Genomic DNA, 21,917 nt, shown 5'->3' on the forward strand with positions numbered 1-21,917 from the left:
TGAAATTATAGTTTATAGTTGAAATATTAATGAATAGGATGCTGTGATTTGAACTGAGAGATGTTTAAAAGTAAAGCAGTGCTTCAGTGGTAGGAGCAAAGGAGTGAGATTGAAGAGATTTGCAGTATTTCATGACATTGCTTCAGATTGGGTCTGTGACCCAAAGCAGTTGAATCTGTGTCTGTAAGATGGAATAATACTGCACTTCAGGTAAAAACAGTGGAGATTAGCTAATGAAGGACAGAGCTAGGTAATGTTTTTAGCAATATGAACCTATAAATTTAACTTTACTATAAAATGTTTTTGTGTATTACAATCCAGAAGTATTTGCCAAGGCATGGGTTTGAATCTTGACTTCCTGGAGTCCAAGGTAATGAGAAGCACTAATTTGCCACCTTCAGATACATTATGTGATATCTTTACCTTGCTCCTACCTAGTCAAGTTCCAACCAGTTTAGTGCGTTCTTTTCTAGTTCTTGTGTGGTTTGTTTTGTTTTGTTCATTTGTCAGTGTAGTGGGTGTCTCTGCCCACGTGTTGGCAATGGGGTGGATGCAGGGTAGCCTCTCTGAGGAGAGACCGGGGCTGCTTCGTGCTGGATACAGCTGATTTCAGCGGACCCACCACAAGGCACAACTGACCCCCTCATGGTTCTGCCTCTGGAATGGAGTATTTAAGAAAGGCGAAAAAAATGCTGCACAGTAAGTGTGAGAGAGGAGTGAGGAAAAAGTGTGAGAAACAGCCCTGCAGCCGCGATGTGTTGCAGATGGAAATATTAACATGCTAATGATTTAGCAGCAAATCCAAGATTTATTAATGACTAGCAACACTTATAAATAAACCAGTTTAAGGATTTACAAAATAATTCAGTAAAATACATTATGATTAAAATAATGACTTAACTACAGATTCAAAATTTACAGGAATCACACTAACTTACTATAAGGTATCCTGAATCAGTATATATATATATATATATATATATATATGTATATGTATACATGTATATTTATAAACACCAGATGTCCAAACACACAGACAGACAAAAATATTTGGATCCAGTGAAACATGTATGTGACCACACTTGTAAAAACAACCATGTATACCCAAACATGTAGATAGATAGGGAGGTGAGTGAAAGAGAAGCTAGCCTACAGATAAAACTTCCCTCTTGTCAAGTTTAGAGTAAATACACACAGTGCATTGGCATTCCTCAACAGGTGATAATTGAGACTTGAGGGGACAGCTTCGCCCTCGCTCTTCATTGGCTTCTGTGGCAGATGGTACTTTAAGGAGTTGATACCTGAGAGGCATTCCAGTTCAGGGAAGATGCTGGTCACAGGCCCACTGTGATCCAGGAGAGCTCAAAGGGTCTCACTTGGGGTCACTGTTTATAGGGTCCAGGATAATTGACCTTCATCATGTACTTTTCCACTCTGGCCCAACTTAAGGGATGAAATATTCTGGTGTTTTCCACCAGTTGTGCAGGCCCAGAACTCAGATGTGCAGTTCTGTTATTGTCCTCTTTTGGCCACATCCCAGGCACAGATGTATTAGGCTGTCAGGAGGTGATGGACTGTTATTACCACTCCCAAGAGATAGGTAGAGTAGGAGCCAGACATGTCAAAGGGGTACCTTAATGCTCTGGTCCTCTGCCATTTGCAATCCATACCATCCTAGGTTGGTATATGGCCCAGGATGGGCATGGAATCACACCAAGCACCCAGCAGCCCAGAAAAAGAGGTAGGGGGAGGAGTTGCACTACCACACAAGGTCAGTGAAAAAGGAGGGAAGGAGGCACTCCAAGCACTGGAACAGAGATTCCCCTACAACCTCTGGAGGAGTCGGTGGTGGAACATTTCCACGCTACAACCTGTGAAGGTGCCCTGAAAGAAGCTCCAGCTGTGGACAGCATGTGCCAGAGCAGGCTGCTGGAGCTGTGGCCTGTGGAAGGGAGCCTACACAGGAGCAGGTTTTCTGGCAGGAATTGTGATCTGTATGGGACCCACGGTGGAGCAGTCTGTTCCGGAAGGAATGCACCCGGTGGAACAGACCCACATTGGAGGAGTTCATCAAGGACTCTGTCCTGTAAGAAGGAGCCCCACACTGGAGCAGGGGAAAAGTGGGAGGAGGAGGGCGCAGCAGAGAGGAGCTGTTATGGACTGACCTGAACCCCAATTCTCCATCCCCCGGACACTTCTCATGGAGGGGAGGAAGTAGAAGAGTCAAGTCTATTTATCTTGTAACGGTAACTGGTGAGTGATCTCTTTAACTTGACCCATGAGCTTTTCCATCTTATTTTCTCTCCTGTACTGTTGAGGAGAGGGCATGAGAGAGTGGCTGGATGGGTGTGTGGGAGCCAGCCAAGATCAGACCACCAGTCATTTTTGCTTGTAACAATCTAGTAGGCCATCATTTGCAGTGTCTGTAGCTGGTGCAAATCAGTAATTCTCATTTGCTGCCTGAACCTGTCCAAATGTAAGTTCCACTTGGAGGCTGTCTTCTTTTTGGTTCTGTTTTTAGTGAGCAAAGTTGATATTCAGAGAAATTTCCTCTTCCCTGGTAATTCTCTCAACTTTGTGAATTATTGAGGAGAGCTCCTTTTAGACCATTTGGAACTGTGGCATTCGTGAACCTGGCTGTGAGAGAGCTTCCTGACCTTACGCAGGTTTACTGTTCTTTGTGCATAGATACAGTTGCTTCCCGAGTATCCTATCCTGAAGTACATTGTCAGTGTGACCTGATTAACTGGGTTCCCATATGAATTAAGATGTGCTGTTTTCAGAGACTGAAAGTAATACAGACATTTCTACAATGCCTAGAGCCCAAACGTATAAATGCTCTAAATCTTTTCTGGCTCCTTTCAAAGCCCTTCTGGTTATCCTTGCATCATGCGATGCACCTGAACTCAGTGTCAGGGAAAAACAGGTCAGGCACATTTGGGTAGCTCAGCAGGACTGACTGTACTTAGGTATGTCTGGAATATATGTATTGATTACAGTTTCTGTATTAATTTTTTCGCTTTCTTTTTTGTCCACTGGAACAATCATGAGTCATCAGCATCTGATACTATTCAGAATCTGTATGATTCTCTGGCTCTTCATGGTGCTGCATATGTCCAAACTAGGCTTGGATATTATTTTCCCATTACTTAGAAATTATGTTCTCTCCTAACGCTTTGTGACAGCACCTCATAAGCAGAAAGATTAAAAGTACTTGTTAGAATACTGTATTTTATTATTGCATGTAATTGATCCATAAACACTTTAAATCTGTTGTGAGGTCACTGTTGAAAGACAGGAAAGAATTAAGAAACTGCACTTAGAAAAGTCATCATTATAATGACCGGCAATTTAGTCTGAGTAGTGAAGAATTAAATCAATCATATCAGCAAGTATCTTTACAAATTTTATTAGTCACTAACAAATGTTGTACCAATGATCAAGGTCATTTCATAGTGAAGCTGGGATATTCTTTTCATATTCTTACATCAATAAGAGTGTTTTCAATAAACTGCATGTCCAGTTCCCTAGGGTTCTTGTAGTGCAGTGTGGCAATCAGACAAGAAATAAAAACAGCTGCAAAATGAGACAGTTGCTTTTTACTTTTTGTGTAGGGCACATTTTCAGGCTAACAGTTCTAACTTTGGGGAAAACAGCCGTTTTAGTGACAGTCACTGCCTTCCAGTCCCTGTTAAATGATTTTACCCCAGTAAAGTAGATTCCATGGGCCTTGGATTAAGTATACTTGCACAAGGCACCTACTGAATCTATTTCTCACAAGAAAATTACTATCAGACTTTGTAGCACATGGAAACAAATGTTCATCCTTTAGATAAGAGCTCATGAAATCAAAACCCCTGCTTGAAAACATGAAAGGTTTATTAATATAGATATAACTCCAATCTTCATAATGTAAATTTTTCAATATGTAGGAAGGATACTGTCCTTTTCCTTTAAAAAACATTCTCTTATTGTACTTCCTTGAAGCTTATTTAGCCAATAAGCTTTTGATGCTTTCATATATGCATTTTGGGGAGATACCAAATTTGGTATTCCCCCAAGTATACATTTTTATTTTCAAAACAATTACTTTCTGCTGGTTACTTACAAATATATATATGTCTGTAGTTACTCTGACTGCTGGATGAGAGTCCCAACCTGGTGGGTATGGTTGATTTTGTTGGTTATGTTTTTGTTTTTTTTTTTACTTCTGCTTTTATCTTTGAAACTGATGTGCTTTCCAAAGGGTTTGTCATTGTGAACTGGAGGACTCTGGCATTTTAAGTCATTGGTAAGAGTAAAGAAGAGTAAAATCCACAAAGCAAATCTGCTGGCAGCCATGACTGCAGTTGTGTTATGTTTTTATCCTCTGACTACTATGCTGCTGTTTCAGCAGGATGGCTATTAGATTACAACACTATTCCAGCATTTTCCTGTGTAGTAATATTCATTGAATTCTGCCAAGTAGTCCAGACTCCTTGGAATTTCTCATTAAATCTCAAGGTTTCTAATGTCTCTGATACTTGAGGCATTATTTTAACCAGTGTAAGGAATATATGGAACCATATGAAAGAGAGACCTGTTGCGTGAGGGAGTCCCATTGCTTGCTACCATAGCTAATCACGTGATTTAGTGCTGTTCGGAAGTATATCTCTTTTGATCCAAAAAACAATTACATTGAATACCCTATTAATACTGGAAAGTTGAACTGCTCTGAAATTTGAAACTTTATGTGAATTTTAGTCTTTGTTTGTTAGCAGTCTTCCCACGTTAGATTTGTGGTTATAATTGTCCTTAGCTAAGATAATTTTTCCGTACGTTTTCACCTCCTGGTGTATCTCAAGTGAGAGATCAGACCCTGGCTTTTTCTTTGATAAAATCTGTGCTTTTTGAAGTGTCACATTTGCTTCCATTCCATGATTTTGGTACCTCTTTTCTACATTTGTTTGGTCTGAATATGAAAGAACAGAACTCCAGAGCACATCTTTTACATACTTGAACTGAATGTGGTGCAGAATTGTGTTCCTTCTATCTTCTAGGAAAACGCTGCCTGATACATTATCGGGCAGTTTTTCTTTTGCATGGCTACATCTAATTGGTGCTTATAGTACTAATCTGTAACCAAGTAGTACACCCAGTGTTTTCTCCTCTTACGTATTTCTAACTGAAAAGATCTGAGATTGTAACAGAAGTTCTAGTGACTCTACGTAATGCTCTTCAGTTTCATCCTGTTTGCTTTACTCTAGTCCTAAAAATCATCCAGTTCTTCATGAACAGGTGTGTTATTCCCATCTGTGTTGATTATACTCCCAACTTCACCAATCAGGTTCATTTCATTCTGCTTTTTAGGGATTGTGTATTCTTCTTAATAAAACTATTTAATATTTATTTCAAGACTGTTATTTTACAAATTCTGCTTGTAACTGTTTACCTGACACATCTCAATTACTCTGCTTTCAATCTAGTTCATTGCTATCTCCATCATAGCCAGTTACTTTCCTGTCTTTTAGTTCTCACATTGATTTCCACCTTCCTCAGTTTAAGAACTTACTTTGTGGTATTCTGTGATGGGCATTACTCATAAATTGTTGCTGCATTTTCTTCATCCAAAAAAATCCCCCAAACAGTTGTAAAAAACACAGATGCTAAGTTGACAGTAGCCTACTTTAAGCGGCTAAATGTGTGGTTTAGATTTTTCCTTTACCTCTGCATCCTTTTTCTTTCCTTAAAATTTATTCTGATAATTGTTTGAATAATTTATACTCAGTAGAGAAGAGGAATTGAACTAATGAGTTTGCAGAGCCAAACACTGTCTATGGGACTAAAGTTTTAACTATCCAAGGATTAGAAACAAGGTAGGAGATGATTTTTATGATTGTCCAGCATCGTTCTGTTTTTTTCTGAAGGAAGAGGTTGCCAAGGAGAGCCTAAAGAGACCTGAGCTCTCATTTATATTCTGCTGGCTCTGCAGATGTATGAGGATGGTAAAGTGAGTTGGGGATGGAGAAAGAAAAGAAACAAAAATACATTTCTATCACCTTTCCAGATATTACATTGAGAATAGAAATAACATAATTGTTCTTCTGTTTATACTTATGGATAGGGAGAACTTAATTCTTGTTGTCTCTGTCTCTCTTTCATCCACCCACCATCATCCCTCCACCCCCCCCCCCAAAAAAAAAGAAAAGTTGCTGATGCAGTACAACTGAAAGTCATTAAACAGTGTAGTTGGGCACTACTGATGAGTATTTGAGAGCTGACCTAATTGATTGCTATGCCAGAAGCTGGAGATGTTGAAGATTCATTGATTATGCAAAGCATTGGATATTGTATAGCTTGCTGTTTTTGCAGAATTACAGCTGATTTGTGAAGGAATTCATCAAAAGATTTAGGATGCGGGCAATAGTTTGTGTGTTTTTCAGTGAGGTAATGGCTCATCTTCCCTTATCCATTTATATGGATTGTTTTATAGCTCTGGCATAAAAAAATTACTTTCTTGCTTGTAATTGTCATATTTACCAATAGGGAAGGGTGGGGTAAAGGCAAAGGGTTTTATATTGGCAAATATTATAAAGTTCAGAAAAAAAAGTGTTATTTCTTTAAAAAAAATCTTGTTGACCATCTTGACTAGAAAAAAAGTACTTTATACATCTGTTATTTTATGTGTCTATTCAGAATTGGGTTTATTTGTTTGAAGGTGTGTTGGCTTTGTGGTGGTTTGAGGTTTTGTTTGGTTGGTTGATTGGTTGGGTTTTGACTTTTTTTAAACCTTTGACTTTCTTGAACCAAAATGAGAATTTGTGATAGTACTGTGTACTGGTTTTGGCTGGGATATCTCCTATTCATAGGAGCTTGTATGAGGTTCTGTTTTGGATTTTTTGCTGAAAACAATGTTGATGACACAGGGATATTTTAGTTATTGCTGAGCAGTGCTTATACAGAGTCAAGGCCTTTTCTTCTTCTCATCCTACCCTACCAGTGAGTAGGCTGGGGGTGCACAAGGAGTTGAGAGGGGGCACAGCTGGGACAGCTGATCCCACCTGACCAAACTGACCAAAGGGATATTCCATACTATTGGATGTTGTGATAAGTAGTAAATGTGGGGGAGAAAGGAGGTTGTTTGGGCTGCCATTGCTCAGGGACTGGCTGAGTATTGGTTGGTTGGACATGAGCAGTTGTTTTGGGGTTTTTTGTATCATTTCTTTTTCTTGTGGGGTTTTTCCCCATCTTTATGTTTTGTTTTTTTTTTTTTTTCTCTTTTTTATTATATTTTTTTTTAAAAACAATTAAACTGGATTTACTCAGTGCACAACTTTTCTCACTTCTACCATTCTGATTCCTCCATCCCACTGGGTAAGAGATTGAGTGAGTGGCTGTGCAGTGCTTAGCTGCCTACCAGGGTTAACCTAAGGCATACTGACTTAGTGATCTAAGTAAGTTGAAGAACTTTCAAAATTTTTTTCTTCTTTTCCTGCTTGTTTGTTTCTTACTTTTGTTCTGGTTGTCTTTGTTTGTTTGTTTGTTTGTTTTTTGTTTTGTTTGTTTTTGTTTTGTTTTGTTTTTTCCCCTTTCATTCTCCACGATGGCCTAGAGACTAGCAACAGTTGTGATCTCTTGCTTTCTAAACATGCTGAACTCTGGGAAGAGCATGCAGGTGTTTCTTTTTGTTTTCTCATTTTAAAAATGAATTGCTGAACTTCAGCACCCTCTTGTGCTGGTCCTGCCATTATCACACAGCATGTAGCGCTTCACATAAGCTTGTCAGCCATTGGGTCATGGATCCATGTGATGAGAGGTTCTCCTGTTTCAGCCTCTCAGCATGGAGGTCTGCTCTGGTTCTGCACTAGGTTTAATGAGGATTGTAGCTGCTTCCAATCATAACTAATATAACAGTCCCACTTGATTTCTCATCAGCAAGATGCCGTTTTTGAATGCATGTGTACAATGATAGATTGAAATAATGTGAACAGGTCTTTTGTATGCCTTTAGACAACTTGTAAGGATAACATCAAATATAACTCATGTTTACATTCACATCTTATCACCTAATTGCTTCTAATACCTTTTATAACGTCTCAGCCATAATTTTCTGGGCCTGATTCAAGTTCTGCCTCAATAGGATGACAGAGAGAAACATCCTTAATTTCTAGTTTCTGTATCTCTGTGCTTCTCTTGGAGCTGTAGATTGCCACTCCTTCACTTTCTGCTGTGTCAGTGAGGGCCCTTATGAGATTTGTCTTTCTATTTTAGTCTTTGATGTTGGAAATGTAAAATTGTTTAATCCAGATGATAAAAAGGCAAATAGCTATCATTAATATGTTTAAGTTCTTCCCTGACTGTATATTTTTTGTGCTTGTTGTTACATATTCTCAGTTTTCTTTTGTCATCTATATCCAGATGACCTCTTCAGACTTCACTCTGGTAGATCAGAATTAGTGATGTAAATGATACAAGAAGGTAGACTACTGTATATATGATTTTCTTACCAACTAATGATCTGAGGAAACACTAACCCGATAGCCTCCCCACTTCTTGGGATGCTCACCAGATGGCCTCCCTCAAAGGATGGTAACTCCTTTGCAATGGAATGAGAAAGAACAAGATGGGCCATTGATGGTCCATATCAAAGGACGGTAACTCCCTTGTGATTGAATGGAAGGAAGACAGGATGCGACATCTCTGGGATCTCTTGTCCTGGAGATAAGAGGGGAACTAAAACCACTGAGCCATAAAGACAAAGGAGCTGCAAATTAGCCCAGAGTAGAAGGACAGGACTGAGTTTGCGCAGAAATAAGGGTCAACTAGTGAACACAGTGAAGAAGACTACGAGCCTTCATTGGAAGACCCCTGCCCACAACCACCAGGAAGCACTGCGCAAGCGCGTCGGGAGGAATTTGGGGTGGGGGGATATGTTAATGATTTCTCGGTACTAATTGTAATATTCCCTCCATATCCTCGGAGTAGTGATGAATATGTATTAGAATTAGTGAATATGTAGCGTTTTTAAGCAGTAAAAAGGGGCTGTTTTCTGCTCCAAGGGGCATATGTCTGTGGTGGAGTCATCCCCTGTGCTCCCAGCGCTGAATAAACGTACCTACTTTATAACCTTACTGGTTGTAAAGTTGTGATTCCACGCCTCACTAACACCAATGACTTTCTTGTTCACCCAGCTTCCAGAAAGGAAAAAAAATCAAGACTGCTTTAGATATTATGAAAACAAATAAAGCAAAACAAAAAATCCCTCTATTTTTGTGTTTTGACAGACTACTTGGTACAAAAGCCCGTTTGAAAAACACAAGGCAACTCAAACAAATCTGTTTTGAAGAATTTGGATAGATTATCTGTAACCAGCTATAAACGTATTTTCTTCAATGCTTTTTTGGAAGCAGTTGGTTTTCCTTGCTGTTATGATTAGGACAAAGCAGAAGTTTTAGGTTTTTTCATGTAGTTTGTTTTTTTGTTTGGGTTTTTAAGTACAAACATTAAAAAAATTACAGCTCGGTTTTTATTTTAATATTTTAAATTTTTTTGCCACAAGGTATAATAGTGTACTGTTTGTAGCTCAACACAGAAAGATGTATAAGGAATAAAGCACAGAATGTGCAGAACTTCCACTTAAGACTTTTCTTTTCTGGTCTAGAGGTGTTTGCCTGCTAAAATCTGTAAAGTAGATTTCCACTGAATTGTATGGAAAAATGTGTATATGTATCCCATGTGATACCAATTTTTATTTTAACCGTCTTGAACAAAATGGTGTTATTTTGGTCTGAGTCCTTGTGTATATGCATATTGAAGCTGTATTTCTGCTGTTTAAATTTTTTTATTGTTGCTATGTTTGCAGTTTGCTCCTACCAATTACTGCTGATAACTGCTGATAGCAAACTGTGATTGTAATGAAGTAGTCAATCACAGTAGTGAATGCTGAAGATTTAATGACTAATTTTCCTGCAGCTTTTCATTGTAGGCCCGTATCATTCATGTAATAACTCTCACAGGGTGTAGCATGTTTACTTCTTAACATAAAATTTCTATGAGAACTCTATACCAATTTGTATACGTAGGTACAAGAGTCAAAAGCTGCTGTTAAGAGAATCATGATGTCCAGCTTCTTATGCCAGGATCTTTGCTGAACAGATGGTATGTCTGCTGATTGTAGTGGTGCGTAGATTAGAAAGCATGAAAAAAAACAGGGGCAAAATTTAGAGAACTAGATTAAATCACATCCTCTTTCTGTTAGTCTTTTCTGATGCATTTCTAATGCATGTCTGATGCATTTCAAGATTTCAACTTCTTCATGATTTAAAGCTGATTCTGATTCAGATTGATAGAATGTGTCAGTTGGTGTGCTACTTGATCAGACTGCTGTAACTGGTTTATTCTAAATGAAATTAGTTGTAATGCATGCAGTTCACTAAGGAAAAAATTACGAAGAGAAGATCTCTTCCTATTCCTTCTAATTATCAAGTGTTTATTTTTAATGGTAGTTCTGTTGTTTGAAGATCATTTATAAATCAAACCAAAACCATTTCAATTTCTATGCAATGTGTCTCGCTTTCACTGCTAGTAAGGTTATGCTACATTTTGTGAGTTCGTATGAAGTGGTGATTCTAAATACAAGTGCTTTGAAAAAATGTATGCTCCAGTTAGGATTTGGATTCTGGCTTTACCTGTTTTTTGTAGGCTAGGATACTGTGGAATATTCTAGATTTTTCATTCATGGAAATTTGAAGACTGAGCAGGATGTAAAAGCATTACTACTGAGTACCCTAACTGTTAGCCAATAATAAAGACATAATTCCATGTCCATTAACGTCTATTACAAAAAGCTTTTTCTCCTGCACATATACTTCATCTTTTCTTCTTTTTAGAACTTCTCATAGGGAGAACAGAGTTTTATTTTAACACCTTACAATATCAGAAGGAAATATGCAAGGCTAGTTAAAATTTTTAAGTTATCTGTCCTCCCTAGGAGATGCATTAAAATAAATTCAGTCAGTAACCTTGTTTGTATCTGAAATTCAAGTTACATTCTGTGTGTTGTTTTCATGTTTGTTTTAAACATAATGTCATATATTGTATAATAAGCCTGTTACCCACGTAGGCTAATATGTAGATTTGTTTAATTAAGATGTAACTATTTTAAGAAGTTCTTGTGGTATCCCAGTGAATGGTAGTGCCCATTAAATGGTTTGTGTATTTTTGTGATCTTTGCTATAGAATGTTGGGTTTGGCTATTACATACAGAATCATTTAATATTTTTCAATAAAATAACTACTCCCCTTTCTCATTGTGGAGTAAAGCTATTAAAGGATAGAAAAAGAAAACCACTTAATTATGAAATTACTTTCTTTGACCTATGCGGTTGTAATCAGAGTTCTGCTGTCTTCATGTTAACTTGTATTTATTGCGTTATTTAGGAAATTCTTTATCTTTTCTCCTGTTTCCTATGTGACATGGGAGACCATTCACCAGTTAAGGAGCCTATGCTTCATGTTGAAGAGCATAATTTGCAACATAAGACTTTTTCGTTCCCCCCCTTAACACATGTATTTATCCCACCATTTGTAACATGGTGACCGTATGCTTCAAATAGAATTCACATAATCAGAATTGACTGAATTTATTTCGGTGGATTGAGCAGACAGAACTTCTGCAGCTGTGACCTATACGGCAAAATTTTGGGAAATCTTGTCTTTCAGTGCTCATGAAAGAGGAGGAGGTGATGAATCTGTAAATACTGTGTATGGAATGCCACTAGATGGAAATTTTTTTAAGGTGGGTTGCAAGAAAGGTTTTGGTATTTGTGGCCACTTCTACTTTCTGCAGTAGCAATCTTTAGATATTTACTGGTGGCAGCCTTATCTATATATTACAGCTGATGATATCAGCTTCATGATGTCATACCGTATTTCAGTTGTGTAGTTTTATGTATGGCTGGCTACTATGAGTAGATGTAACTTAAAAAAACAAGGTTAGTTGCATGAAAAATGGATGCAAATTCTAAAATTTCTTTACAGAGTGCACTGTGTGTATGCATTATATTACATTTTCAACTGCTGCAAGAGTTTCCCTGCTTATTAAAATTACATGATATCTCTGGAACTCAAAGAAAATATGTGAGCAGGAATCGTGTAATTTTCTAGTTGAACTAAATGCTCTAAGTGTCTATTTTTTTTCCAAGAAAATGTTCACATTATTTTAAAAGATTACCTTTTCAGTCATATTTACTAACTCTTAAAATAAACATGTGATACCAAAGGATTTATCCTATTTTTCTTCTTAAGATGTCTGGATGATTTTGCAGGCATGAGTACCAGATATTTGTTGTCTTTGAGTGCATATTAGCCTTAGAGGTTACAATGCCTGTGTTACTATTGTCATATATATTAATGCTATGTAGGTGTTACAAGCCTGTATTACTGATTGCATTGCATACTAGGAATGTGCTTATGTGTTGGCAAGATGGAGGGATTGGGGGTTTCGGTTACATCACTCTTTTTATCTGTGTTTTGATTTGCTTCAGTTTGTTTATCACTTCATTTCGCTGAGGAAACTTCTTTAGATACAGATAAGAATCTGGCAAATACACCTACAGCATACAACAATGATGCATATCATAAGTTTCGGTAGAAGAAATGTTACAGTACATTCATACTGCTCTGTTGGTTTATTAATGAACAACAGCTTTAATGTGTGAAAATCTGTCAGAAACAACTATTTCTAAATTGGTAATATGTGATAGCAGTGAGAGTGTTGTCTAAGTTGGTATTCAAGTTTCTTACCTGAAATAAAAATACTGAGCGAATAATAGATTAGTTTGGCCCATGACAGTGATCTGACGACAGAGCAAACTTACGCTACGATCATGATGGTGCTTTTAATGAAAGGAACATGGTTTTGTCAGATTATTGACCAAGAAAACTGAAAAGGTTTGTTTGGGCAGTTAGGAGGCCTTCAGAAAGTAACCAGGGTAATGAACAAAATGAAACTGTTTATGTTTTTGATTTGTGAAAATGGAAATGTTCTTGGAATAAAGCAAAAGGCAGTAGACTAACAGTGTTTAATAGCTTAAAGGCATAATGACCTAAGGAGTTGAAGGGCTGTGTATGAACAAGGCCTCCTGTATTTCTGAACATTAACGATATTCTTCTGGATCTGTTTTAGAGAAGAAAGAGCTTGAGCACAAAGCAGTTGTTACATGAATGCGTACTGTAAAATAATCTTCCAGTTCCTTTAGAAGCCTTGAATTTGTGGTAAACAGAGAAATGTGCCAGAGTACATCGTTTTAATGGGAAAGTGTAAAATCAAATTGCATAGGTGAAGTAAAACTGAAAGTTAATTTCTTTAGAAAAGGATTTTAAATGAGAATTAGATATATTCTGTTAGAATGAACAATAAAACCGTTAAATAAATTGGGGGGTTTTTGTTTTTTTTTTGTACTCCTAATACAGAATAAGAAATATGCGTGTGTAGCTGGGCGGCATTAATAGGAAAGATAATGCAAAGTCATCTTCTGTCACAGAAAGGATGCATTTGACTCATACACTTGTTGTACAAGGAGGAAAGATTAAGTGGCTAGACCAATAAACCATGGACCTATTTTGCCATTACATGGAAATATTTTTCTTCCATTGTATTCAGGATGATACTAAATGAAAATACTTCATATGTATTCCTTAGCATGTGGATGAGTCTTTGATTCAGTATTATGAATAAAAAAGGATGGTCAGGATATTATTGTTAATTTTAGAAATTATTATGCATTATTCTGTTTAAAAAAATATATTGAGCAACATTTAGTTTTCCTATAAACTTTTGTGAATACACAGCATTTCTGATGTGTGGTTCTCATTATTTGTAATACGGTGGCACTGTCTGCAAATAAGTACATACATTTTTTTTTTTAATTCTTCTGAAATTTTAATGGTTATCAGGTTATGTATGCATGCTCTTTGATGAAAGATGTAGATTTTTTTTTCAGGAGCAGTGTTTTGCCAATTCAGAGTAAACAAATTTTGATAATAATTTTTGTCTTTTGGTAGGAGGGCAATATTTTATAAGCTGAAGAATTGTTTTTACAATTTGATTTGCATTTTGCAACAAACAAATTAGGGTGTGCTGATAGCTATGTTCAATATAAGTACATTCAAACTGTATTTTATTAAATTGTGAGTTAATGGGAATCAGAGATAATTTGTATTGAGAATTGAGATTTGTTTTCTAACCCAGACATTTATACCAGTTTGAAGATAGTGCTTGTCTATACCTATTTATTATTTCAAACGTAATAAGTTCCAAATGTGTTGTTTTGTTAAGTATTAATTAATTCAAGGGATAAAATAGATAAAAATAGGAAGATAAAAATGGGAAGAGGAACTCATCTGTTTTGATGGCTGTGTCATCAGTAGCAAGAGAATAAGACTAAGCAGTGATACTTTGTGCCACAGAAATTAAAGGAGTGGTATGTACTGCCCTTAACTGAGCTACTTAGAATTCTGTGTCTAAAAATTATGTTAGATGAATTAGGAAGAATTTGTACAGGCTTGCACTACTATCAAGGTAAAACAGGAACACTGTTCTTTATAGCTCTTAAAAATGTTGTGGGATTTTTTGTTTTGTTTTGTTTGTTTTCTGTTGTTTTTTTAAGTATATTTATGGTATCTTAAAGTAGTTGATGTTACCAGAATGTATTTGATGAGGTCAGCTGGTAAACAGAACATAAAATACTCCTTTTAACTCTTTATATTACTCCTTACAGTCTTGGTTATCTTTTCCTCTTGTGGACGTACAGTAATACTAACTCTTCAGCTAATGTATAAGGATGAAGGAAAGCATATCAATGCAGTCCATTTCACTCTTTTCCTCCTCCTAAATGTGAGGGTGGGGTAGCACAGTGTTGCACAGAGCCTCAGCAAGAGAGTACAGCCAGGGGTGCACAGAGCAGAAACTCCAGGCAGATGTCACATTCTCATCTCAGAATGAGACAGCCACAGAGTGAGTGCTTCACAGATACAAGGCAGCAAGCACATGCGTAGTACTGCCAGAGCCAGTTCTGTATTTTGGGATGCTGCCTCAGGCAGCTAGGGCTTTCTCTGAGTCCATGGTTTATTTATTGTATTAGTCTTATGTGCTGTGAATTGTTCAGTATGATGGAATAGCTTATGTTGTAAGGTTCACCTTACAATACAGGCTCTCCCTTTCTATTTCACGTTTACATTTCAGCTTAAATGGTGAGACCCATGTCAAGAAGCATGTTTCTGAAAAAAAAACATTTAAAAATTAAGTTGATCTTCAAATGCTGCAGAAAAAATTTTATTTTCTGTGTTTGTAAAAAGTACTCAAATTGGTGGATTAAGTCGTCCCTTTCAGTTAATAATGAAAAATGTTTTACTGCCATTAGTAAGCAACAGTGTTCTGTTTTATGAAAGACTGCACATATTTTTGTATGAAGTTCTTTTTGTAATGAAAAGTAACCAATCAAAGTTTATAAACCCAGATTGTGAAAAGATTTAAGATCTAGCTTAAACTTTACCAAAGATACTAAGAAGTTGGGATCACTTCCTTTTCTGTTAGATTGTTTCCTTCAAAGATGAAGGAATAGAAATATTTATATTTCTCTATTTTGGGTGCTCATAGAAATTGTCAGTACTTTTAAATCTTCCTATACTACTGCAAGTTAAAGTTGATAGTTGTTGAATTTATTTTGTGATTAAGCAAATGTTTATGTTTATCCATGTATGTTACTGAATGTGAAGATATATATACAGTTTTTCCAATGGCAGTTACTTAAGATGAGCCTTGCTTTGCTGCTGTTCACTAATGAAGCTTGGGTGTCCTGAAAACTTGAGCATGATGACAGATTATCCATGCCTTTTTTTTGTCAGTGTTCTGTAGTTACAATGTGGGGTTATGAATTAAATGCATCTTTGCCAGTAATTATTACTTTGTCGCAGCTTTTATGATAAAGATAATTTAAGTCTGTATTTGTGGAAAGCTGACAATAAGACGGTTTTATGTTCATGGTCAATCAAATAGTATAATCTATTTCTAATTAATTGGATTACTAAAATAAGGATAGGAACTGATGCTAATGGGTGCCCTGGCATGTTTGCTGTAACCTTAGGATTACATCCGTAAGTAAATACTTTGAGTATTACAGCCTCCTGTAGAAATTAATTTAAAAATTAAATCGAATTAGTATTTGAATTCAGAAGTGGTTAAATTAAAACAATTTGCTTGTAATTTCTTACTCATTGGACTAGGAAGTTATATGTAATCTTAAATGTTTGTAAGTGTCTGTTTTAGTTTAATAGTGTAAAATTTACTAGTATTTAATTTCTAGTGTAATATTGTAATCTCTGTTTGACCCTCTGTTAAAAAGTAATTCTAAATGTGTTAGTTGAAAGAGAGATGATGTCATTGTTCCCTGTGTGGCAAAGTGGGATCATCTAATCATAATTCTTTGCAATGACCCGCCTTTATTTCCATCTTCACCCTTTGACAAAGTGCAATAAATTCAACAACTTTTACCTTGCATTATGGCAAGCTGTTGGTGGTTACATTTTAATATAAAGGTAGCAATGTGAATTTTAAGCTAAGCAGGAAGAACCTATGTAATCATACACCCATAGTCAGGCTGTTTCTCAAAACTATTTAATTGCCGTGATTTTTTTTGTTTGTTTTATAAATTTTTATTTCTGCTGATAGAACAGTGGTAGTCTGGCTACATTTGTTTACAGTAGATAGAGATATTTCTGTATATGAGCATTCTCATTGTATCCTTGTGTATATAATTGAGTTCACCTGTAAGCTGTTGAGCCGAGTTACTCCAGTTTAAATGCCTACACTCTGTGTGATTTGCCTGTATTTTGTGAAACGAATGCATTTCAGGAGTTTTGGTAAAAATGAGTGAAACAAAGTTATGCCTGAGTATAGCATAACTGCATGGGTTTCAGGGAAAACAGACTGAGGAAAATGCATATTGTTTGAGTATGTGATACAAATCACAGTATTGGAGTGCCTGGCCACATGCTTCAGGCAGAGCAGAGTTGAGTGGGTTGTATGTGGCCCTTAGTCTGTAGTATATAATATGGCACAGGTAAGGCGAGAAGGTTTTAAAACTGAATTAGCAGATAAGTTTTTGTAAACCTATCTCTTTTCAGACATAAAACTGAATTTAGTAAGTACTCCCTGACGCTTCCCTTCTTCATGTGCTGCTCAGAAAGTATGTATGGTTAATCTGGTGTCTGACCAAGACAGGTAAAGATTTATAGAGTAAGGAATTGGTAGAAAAAGGGTTTCTTCTACTGTTAGTACTGACTTCTGCAGTGGATACTTACATGTTACGTTCATGCTAGACTGACTTTACTTAAATGAGAACGAACATATTTTACTCTGGCAAAATTTATCCTGCTATTTGTCTTTCTTCTGAGGAAACATGTTTTGCAAACTTTTATTTATGTACTTTACATGGAAAAAATTGGACATTAAGATCTACTTACATTACAGTTCACCTGTTTAAATAAGAGAAAGTGGTGTTAAATCTGTGGAAGTTAGTAATTATAATCTTATCTCTTTTTTAGTTATTTCTGTTTAAGCTTCTGTAAGTTTTTATTAATTATGAGGCTTTTTAGTTGTAATTTAAGTGACTTGTATCTAACTTTCTTTTTGAATTAACATCTTTTCTTCAGAGCTGTTCATTTTTGCACCTTCAATTATTGAATAGAATGTGAAATAAACTAATACTTACAGAATCTAATTCAGAATAGTCAAAATATTGAATTTCTGTAAAACAATGCAGAACTGGGATTCATATATATTAGGCTGCAATACATAAAAAGAAAATTATTAAACCATATCTCACTTATCATAGATCTTTTTAATAGAAGCAAAATCTGTGCCATTAGTTCCAGACCAGTGTATTTCCCATTCACAATGCTTTAGTGCGTAACTTATAAATCTGTCCTCATCATCCTATATTACTTTTTCAAAGAAAGACTAATATCAAGCAAGACAGGATGAATGAAAGTCAATGAAGGTCGAAGAGACAATCCAATTATTAAAGATTATTGGAAGAACAGTACTGTGATCTATAAAAGAATTGGGTGTGAATTTCTGTATCTTTGTTAACAAGGGCCATTCCTGTGGAGCTGCAATGTGTTTTCTATGGTAATCTATTTTTAGATTATGCTAGTCTAATCTGTTCACGTAGTACCTCTGAATGTCAGTTGTTTATACTCTAAACTAGTTTGCAGAAACCATATTTATAATATACATTTCATGTACCTGTTCTGTCTACTCAGTGCTAAAGAAGCATTTGAGAACAATGCAACATACAGTTACATACTGCGTTACAAAGAGACGGTGTTAAGATTGGATAATCATTGCATACATGCCACTGCTAATTTTTCATGCATTTTTTTCATCAGTAACTTATCTTTCATTCTGCAGAGCAGGCTATCTCTTGGGAGCATAAAACACATTTGTACAATAAAAGAGGTTACTATTTCTGGCATCTACTTATAGTAGAAATAGTGACGTGGCCTGCATGTTTGCGTTTTAATATAAAAGTTCAAGTATGCATGTAAGCCATCTGTACTGCAGATGATAAAATAGAAGAAAGTCTAATTAAGCAGGAAAATAGTTGTTTTCAGACCTAGAAACTTACTTGAGCTTTAAGTTTAGCTTCTATTTCAGATCTGTCTGAAACTTACATAGTTTTTTGCTCCCTTGTACAAATAGGTCTAATGAAAAATTATACTTCTGTATACAAACCTTGTTTTATTATGTTTTTTGAGTCATATATAAATAAGGACAAAAAGGATTCACTTGTCAGTTATTCTAACTGAAGACTAGGTAATTGTACTTGACTATAATGCTACACGTATGTTTATAAATAAATTCCAAGCCACTCCATGTTCTTATTCTCTCTTGCCTGTGCAAAGAGGAGAACAAAAAGATCTAATACAGATTTTATTTTTCACCCTTTCATCGGATATTTAGTTTACAGGTGATTTGATCCCATATTTCTATACATAGTATCTTACATGCATTTTATGAGGTGCCATTATTGTGAAATTGCAAGTGTGTATCAGTGTATATGTATATATATAAATATATATGTATATTTTCCTTCCCAATTAATACAATCACAGGAGGTTGTGGTCATATGTTAAGAGTAACTAACTGAACAGAGTATAAAGAGGCTTTGCTTTCAGGCTCTCTGGGTGAGAATGCCATTATTAAAATACCAATTGCTATAAGTGATACAGGATCTGAAAAAGAAGTAATGCATATGTAGACACTGGTATAGTAAAGAATGCTGACTGTCAGATTACAGTGCTGATCAATAAAATTTTTACATTTCCCATAAAACTTGAAGTCAGCTTCTGCTGGTGATGGAGTTTTGTTGGCTGGCAGCAAAGAATGGGATCTGTTACTTAACTGAGCTTAAAGACAGCAACAGGTTCAATGTACGAATATTTTATTTATAAGTCAAGATTTAAGGACAGAAATTGCTGTTTGCAGTAGCAGAATACCTGTCTAAAGTGGTGATTTCTACCGCAGTAATCATAAAGCATATTCAGGTAATGTCACACTACTCTTGACAGACTGTAAATAATTTTTCTAAAGGTGGAAAATCATGAGGATTGCATGGCATACAGAGGTAATTAAGAATCTTCTTCTGACTAGATAGATACGGCATATCTAATGAGCAGTGAAGATGTTCACTGCTAATCTGTAAACTATTTAATATATATAGTCATAATCTACTGTTGTTAACTTTTACAAAAACTATTTTTTCACAAATTTTGTTGGAATGCAGGAAATTCCATAGTATGAACAGAAGATATTTTTATACACAGTAATTTTATTATTTGTCTTCAAAACATTTTTTAAAGACTTCAAGCACCCAATTGTCAGATATATGTAGGAAATTATTTGTATTTTAAAGATTTAAACTCTGTAATGAGTTTGTGATATTAGGCATTTATGCTATTGATTTTTCATTACTATATTTTCTTGCTAGCTAGTGCAAACCTGTCTGCAACAGAAAATCATACTCTAATTCTCTGTAGAGAGCAGAGGGTAAGATTGTAAGAGGGTCCTTCTCTTAGATCATTAGCTGAAACAGAAGGTTTAGTTTTTCTTTTACAGAGAAGATAAAGTTTTTTCCCTCTACTGTAGTGCTGGTAGAATGCTAAATAGTGCAAATCTATAAGTCTTTGACTTCTTGTAGTATTTGTCAAAGGTTTTTAGTAGTCAGCATGTTAAAATTCGAAATAGTGGGTGTGGCTGTCCTCAGGTGAGAGAAATGCGCAAAAATAAAAATCCAAGATCATGTCAGAACAAAACCAAAGAAGAAATTTCTTACTGCACTGTTCTTCTTTTGTTCAAGTAGTCAGACCTGGGACATGGATCTATGCAGATACAGTATGATCACTACAGAATTTATGACTAAGTCTGTTCATCTGATCCTTTCTCCCTTCCATTTGGCCTGTGTTCGGTTTCACTGGCTTCTAAATACACAGTCCCAGAAGGCTTGTCGTTTACTTTTCTTTGGCAGATGTGCAACAATAAAAATCTTTGCTTACTAAGAAATCATGGCTTTGATAAAGCTGCATTAGACCTATAACCATATTCAGTAATCCCAAACCAATGGTGTTTATATATAGTGCTGTACCTATAATCTTGCTGACTTCTCTTATCTCTGGGCTATTTTTTCAGAAACTGTTTTGACAGAATCATCACCAAGGTCACCATATGCTGCCAGTGACATGTTAGTCAGGCAAGTTGAAACTGTGGATAAACGTGATCCACAGCACAGCAGGAATAATGTTCCTATGTATGTGTTCACCTGAGGCTCAGTCGTGAACTAGATATTTCAAAACTTGTTTTGTTTCTGAGTTCTCTGATAACAAGAATGCATCCTTACAAACTCAGAATGTCCTTGGCATTCATGATTTATGATTCCAGACATAATGAGAGATTCCTGAGCAGTTTGGCTAGAAAACACAGGTTTTGCCCCAAAATCAATATAGAGTTTTTCATTGCTGTCATTTGCACTGGGAAAATATACTTCTCACAAAAAACCCCCACAATTTTGTAAAGGCAGATATGCAGGTGTCTTAAGTTATGCATGCCAGTATTTTATTCAGAAGTTCACAAAATGTTGTCCTTTTGAATATTTAGTTTACCTACTGTTGGAAGTGTGGGAAAAGCAAAACAGTGGAAAAACTGCAAAATACACATTTCTGTAACACCTGGAACAAACACGGAACAGGGTGAAGATCCAGTGATTTGTGTTGTCATGGCACTAAGGAGGAATGTGAAGTGAGGTGGAGTCTGCGTGGTCCTGTTCTTCCACTTTTCTCAAGGAATATTTGACACAACTATACGGATTTATCTCCTGCTCTTCCCCTTTTCTCAAGGAATGTTTTGCACAACTGCAGTCACTACCTCCTGTGTTTCCTCTTTCCCCACAACGACTGCCTGCTTTTCCCACAACTGTGTGCACATTGCCCCAAGGAATGTGCTGTGTCATTACTCAAGAAATTGGATTGACCACAGTCCCACCCAATCACACATACACATCTAGATAAATACCACCCTGAGTTTGTATCCAACTCAGAGGTATGATAATCCAACACCAAATTGGAGGGACACATTGACAGGTTTGTGCTCCTTATGCCACCCTCCCCATCCCCCCCCAGGAAGGGATGCCTTTTGGTAAAGTTTATCCCCTCAGCTACACCGAGTGATTACCCAGGAATTAAGTGTGTGATTGCAGTCATTTTTGTGTGTAGTGCTATACAGCCAATCTGCAGTTTGTGCATTTATCGTAGGCAATCTCAGAGGATCTGTAAATGTTGCATAAGAATAAACCATGTTATTCATGAACTTGACTGCTTCTCTT

The 21,917-nt window shown here is 36.2% G+C and overlaps 1 protein-coding gene across 4 annotated transcripts in view; it reads left to right on the top strand.

Annotated features, from left to right (window-relative positions):
* Window positions 1-21,917, top strand: part of FBXL17 (F-box and leucine rich repeat protein 17) — a 292,438-nt gene that overhangs the window by 72,483 nt on the left and 198,038 nt on the right. The window lies entirely within an intron of this gene.

This window comes from Tyto alba, unplaced genomic scaffold (assembly GCF_018691265.1).
Source record: "Tyto alba isolate M040663 unplaced genomic scaffold, T.alba_DEE_v4.0 Super-Scaffold_13, whole genome shotgun sequence".
Lineage (NCBI taxonomy): Eukaryota > Metazoa > Chordata > Aves > Strigiformes > Tytonidae > Tyto > Tyto alba.